We start from the raw sequence: 6024 nt of genomic DNA, 5'->3' as shown, positions 1-6024 counted from the left end.
AAGTATTAGTCCTGTCATATTCTTGTCCATCAGTTGGGTACGAGTTCCTATGTACGATAATGTACGCTCGCGCGCGGTATCTTATGTTTGTGAGTTACGTGATTTGTCTTGGCTGCTGGAGTTAGCACTCGCTAGCACTCTTTCTCCTTGCTTCTAATTTTTATTTAATTTCTTACATTACTGATTTTAATTACAATAGCGAGTACCGGTAATCTAAATGAGTACAAATACATTTTAATTCAAGGAACCGGATGGGAGGAATCTAAATATCCCTCTGTTGGTAAATAAAGGTCAAGTATCATGCTGTTTATTTCAATAATATATATATATATATATATATATATATATATATATATATTCATGTAAATCCACAATGAAAACGTGGATAAGATAAATCTTGATAAAATCACACGGGAAGATGGAAACAACGGAGTACCTTAGCTTTCGTCTTTATTCAAGACATCTTCAGAGGCAACTGGATTACATGGACAGGTCACCCTGTATATTTAAGCTTCTCTCTGTCCATGTAATCCAGTTGCCTCTGAAGATGTCTTGAATAAAGACGAAAGTTAAGGTGCTCCGTTGTTTCCCTTTTCCCGTGGGGCAGATCCTGGACGGTTAAGGTGAGGTGATGTGGCGTCCCTGACATGACAGGCGCACAGCTGATGAATGCAAAGTCGCGCCATCAAATGCGTTGTTATTCTCTGATTTCCTAACCATATCCTCAAGAAACTCCTATATTTGTGTTCTGATTGTAGTTTCAGGTGATATTTTTTTCTAATTATATTTAAGAGTTGCAGTAAAGTTGATATAGACACGTTATTGGCTAAATATAAGCTGTTTATTCGCTTTAGAAAATCCCTACCTGGAAATTTTCTCATCTCCAAATAAGAGAAGAATTATCGTACGAGTTGTTTAGAATTCGTACTATTTTCAGTATAAAGGTTGGGTGTGGAATATTTGTGGATCTGTGTAAGTGTTCTGGTACATTGAGACACAAAAATCATTAATATAAAGTGCTTTAATATTTCATGGATTAAATGGTAAACATCTTTGAGATAAACAAGGTCCGCTATTGTATTCTTCCTCGGCAGTTATGATCTAATCAACCCGGCCATGGTGCAGGATTCTTAAAGATTATTAACATTTATATATATGTTGAATGATGTTATGTATTAATGAGCTTCAAATGGTCATCGAGGACGTATTTTAGATTGATATTAATACTTTGTTATAATTGCTTTACATTTCTATGCTTTTGTCTTGATTTTAAAAGACATAATGGCCGTATTGAAGTATGTCAGCCATTTGTTTGTGCACCTTCACATTTTATATTCTTTGTTTACCTGTACTCTCTATGTACAATGATTGTATACCTGCATTATAATACAGTACACAATGTACCAATATAAACCTGTATAATTATTTTATTCGATATCATTCTATCTATCAATCTATCTATCTATCAATCTATCTATGTCTGTCTATCTATCACCCAGTATCCTATATCCATACATGTTGTTGTTGACTCACTTCTTTCCCCGTCCTTCCACACCTTCATGTCGTAAGTGCTGACGTCAGGAATTTTAACCCGCGTCAGCACTAGTTTCAATGGTCAGTCTTACGAGTCAGTCAGTTAATACGAATTAGCATAAAATATTATCTTGATTATAAAAGTTACAATATTAGAATTAATTGTTGTTTTTACCTGGTTTATACTGTATAGGAATGTTACATAAACTAGTATTGAGGCTAAATTACACTTCTAGACTTATTACCATATATTTATCTATGTTTCTATTATGTACACATAGTAATATCATAAGATAAAATAATATAATGCGTTATTTTTTAACTTATGGACATGAAGTAAACATTTTTGGTGGTGCGGTACGACAACTAAACGGAGGTATAACAATGATGTGAAGGTACGATCATAATCTTCAGCAACCTTGGGAGGGGACGGGACGGCAAACTGGCAGTAAGACTGGTATACACGTTCATATTATCAACCGTTGTTGGTTTGTAAGGATGTTTGGACTCCACATAACCGTTAAGAACTGATGCCAGCTGACAGAACCATCAATGTACAGGAATGAAACGTCAAGTTACAACGATTTGAAATATATTTATGTTAAAGGCTGAAGCGAACGTAAGCTTATTATATTTCTGAAACTTGGTATTAAGTGTTAAATGATCTTTACTAGAATAAAATTAATTTTATGGTACAAAATTTAACATTTATGATGGTAACAAGTACTGTAGTTCATAACATGGCCGTATTTAACTGAAACGTTTAAAATAGATATCGTCTGGTGTCGCGTCGTCCTAAACCTTGGGTGTGGCTTGAACTTCTTAATATTTACACTACAGAATATATTTTAATTCCGTAACAAATATGTTGGCAATTATTTTTTTTAAATTGAAAAAATAAAAACATTATATATTATATTATTATTATTCTGCTTAAGTCAAAGAAATTATACAGGTACTGTACTTTCAAAGCGGTATTCAGGTTGTGGACAAGTGTGTAGCAGAGATGCGAGTTAGTTGTTTTGTCCAGAGTTTGAATTATCACCATGAAGTATTACTCGTGGATGCATACGTGTCGCAAATATATTTGACTGTATTTGTTACTCTTACTGAGATGTGTTTAAAATATTCGCTGTAGTGGAGTATTAATATAATCAATACCCAGTCTATATTATAAATTATTTTAGCTTCTGCCGAGGCGTAACTAATTAAAAAAGTTCAGACCGTAAATATATGAAGCCTATACAGTACAGTATAGTGCCAGACACCCGAAACAGAAAAGAAAGTCGTGAAAGCAAAACAAAACACATAATTGCACTTAAAGTCTATGCAATTCAATCAACACTTGACTTTGACGTTACAATATTATTACCCACTTCAACACCTAGGTTCATTAAGCGCCAAACAAAATTAGTCCTAGTGGTAGTAAAAACACAAGATAACTCAAGCTCTTCCACTCAGGACAAATAATTATAGCTTTAAAATATATGTAACAGTTTTAAGCATCTGAATATTCGCCCAGATCCAAGATTCATCAATGTTTATTTAGCAATGATCCAGATATTCCTAAAGATTCATACATTGATGTTTATAAGCGTAAATCATGAGAACAGAAGGTAGGCATTTATGGTATCGTCATTTAGTTGCCATATTTAACCCGTATTTCACTTTTGAGACAGGTAGTTGATCTCTCTCTCACCCCTACGGACAAAGTTTTAGTAGTGGTTTGTTATGCTAATATGATGGTGAAATGTATAGTCAACTGAGATTGGTGTATGGGAAGATATACAACTCTCTCTCTCTCTCTCTCGCTTTTTAATATATAATCTAATTCACTTATCAAAGGTTAGCACACACACACACGACGTAACCAAACAAGATTACTTCCGGGTTATGTAGAAATCAATATAAACTTCCCTCCCATCTCCGCTATCCACCCTCAACCCCCCCCCACCCACACACACACACACAACCATGTTTAGGTCTACAGCCTCACAACGTCCTCGATAACGTGTGGTTTTCTAGTACAATACAACACATACTAATGACCCACATCACCACACCATCCAACAACTATTTTGACTTTAAATCCAACAGCGAGAATTACACAAAATACAACTATTTTCACACTTAATCAACAACTATCTGATATTGAATCTATGAAGTATTTTAATAACAAATCATAATAAATTTACCAAATATAATATGATAAAAAAAATAAAATCGTGTTTCCTTCCAGTTTTCAATATAGACTTAGCAGCCTTCATGTGTGGTAGAGACAAGTAATATACACGTTTGGTTCAAACAGGAGACAAATTCTGCAGGTTGTAGTCAGAAAAACCTGTACTAGTCCACATTCAGCCTATAAGGATTCTAATATAGGAATAGGCCTATGGTGGTGTTGTCTGCGTTATCATTGGTCGAAGTGTCTTACTCTTTACTGGTATTTTGTATATTATATAGTACATGCACTCTCGCTCTCTCTCTCTCTTTGTCAGGTAGTATTCGTGTGTCTGCCAAAGGAGAATTGCACCAAGGCTCACCTTATTCTCTCTCTCTCTCTCTCTCTTGTGAAGGCGTATTGAACACACTCACTCCTAACCTAACCTAACCTGGCCTAACTTAACACAAACACTGTGATCAAAATGGCTGCAACTTTACACTCATAAGAATTTACTTTGAATACATTTATTATCATATCTTTAGTGTGAAGTTTTAACTACGACGTTGTCTTTCTATTAATTCATTTATTATTGTATTTGTGACTGTTATTGTATGATTGATTTTATTTCTTCTTCTTCTTCTTCTTCTTCTTCTTCTTCTTCTTCTTCTTCTATTCTTCCTCTTCTTCTTCCTCCTCTGTGTCATACTTGTTTATGCACACGTATGTATACAGTATATACTAACATACACCATACACAAAGAACAAATACATACATTACTGTATATCTGTCTGTCTTACCCACCTTCCCTCATTGCCCACTTCTTGCCCTACCCACCTTCCCTCATTGCCCACTTCTTGCCCTACCCACCTTCTATCCCAAAGATTTCGGATAGATAGATAGATAGATGTAGATATTTATTTTGTAAACGTGTAATATAAAATCATAGTAAGTCATCATGTATATAAACACTGCAGTTATATTATATACATAGACAGTGCAGGTATACAAACAATAATGTGTTGTCTAATGGTAGACCCTGCTGTCATATGTGACCAAGTCCCAGGTTGCTGATCTGACTTTCTGCCTCATTTACACACAATTGTAGGGTCTCAATTGTTTCTCTTACTTGACTGCCCAGTATGGGCCAATAGGCCCGCTGCAGTTTCCTCCATTCTTATGTTCTTATGTACATATACAGTATTGTTTCTCACTTTTATTTTTTTTTCATTTTTGTATTTATTATTATTATTATTATTATTACAGTGGTTATTATTATTATCATCATTATTTTATTATTTTATTTTCAATTTTGTATTTTTCATTATAGAATTTTATTTACTATGAATTATTATTATTATTATTATTATTATTATTAATATTATTATTATTATATTTTCGCCCCCCCCCCCGCCCCGCATACACAGTGCAGGTATACAAACAATATACATAGTTACATACACATAAGAACAGTGTAGGTATAAGTTGATGCGACCAAGGAGAGCCCAACGAAGCTTTTATATACTTATCACCTTTATTAAACAGACCTACAGGTTAATCTTACTGTGTCTTGGGTGCTGTGTTGACATAACCAGCGAGTCTGTGAATATATAGTCTTTGTTTACGTGTAATTGTGTAATTGATTCAACGCAACAATGCGTCTAGTACGTCATGTACCTGGTGGATGTTTCTGGTGTGCGTGTGAGAGAGAGATAGAGAGAGAGATGGATGTGTGTGTGTGTATCTGTGTGTGTGTGTGTGTGTGTGTGTGTGTGTGTGTGTGTGTGTGTGTGTGTGTGTGTGTGTGTAAGTACAAAATACAATCATGTTATTACTACAAACAAGAGAAACAGGTAACAAGTCAGGTACAGAGAATTACGTGAACAGACATTCACGTCACGACGCCACGCTATACCTGCACCTACCCTGTAGTCTCCCAACCTCCCCTGCTGTCCAAGGTCGTCACGCCTCCCTCTCACCACCACCTCACCGCCACTATCCTGCTACCACTACCACTACAACCCTGCAACCACCACCTCACCGCCACTATCCTGCTACCACTACCACTACAACCCTGCAACCACCACCCTACTACCAATATCCTGCCACCACTACCACTACTATCCTGCCACCACTATCACTTCTATCCTGCACCCACCACCACCACTATCACTACTATCCTGCAACCACTACCACCACTATCATGCCACCACTACCCTGCCACCTCTACCACTACTATCCTGCAACCACTACCCTATCACCACTATCCTGCCACCACTACCACTACTACCCTGCAACACCACCCTACCACCACCACTATCACCCTCCC

This window comes from Homarus americanus, unplaced genomic scaffold (genome assembly GCF_018991925.1).
Source record: "Homarus americanus isolate GMGI-L3 unplaced genomic scaffold, GMGI_Hamer_2.0 scaffold367, whole genome shotgun sequence".
In the NCBI taxonomy this organism is placed as follows: domain Eukaryota; kingdom Metazoa; phylum Arthropoda; class Malacostraca; order Decapoda; family Nephropidae; genus Homarus; species Homarus americanus.
Note: the sequence above shows the minus strand (reverse complement) of the source record.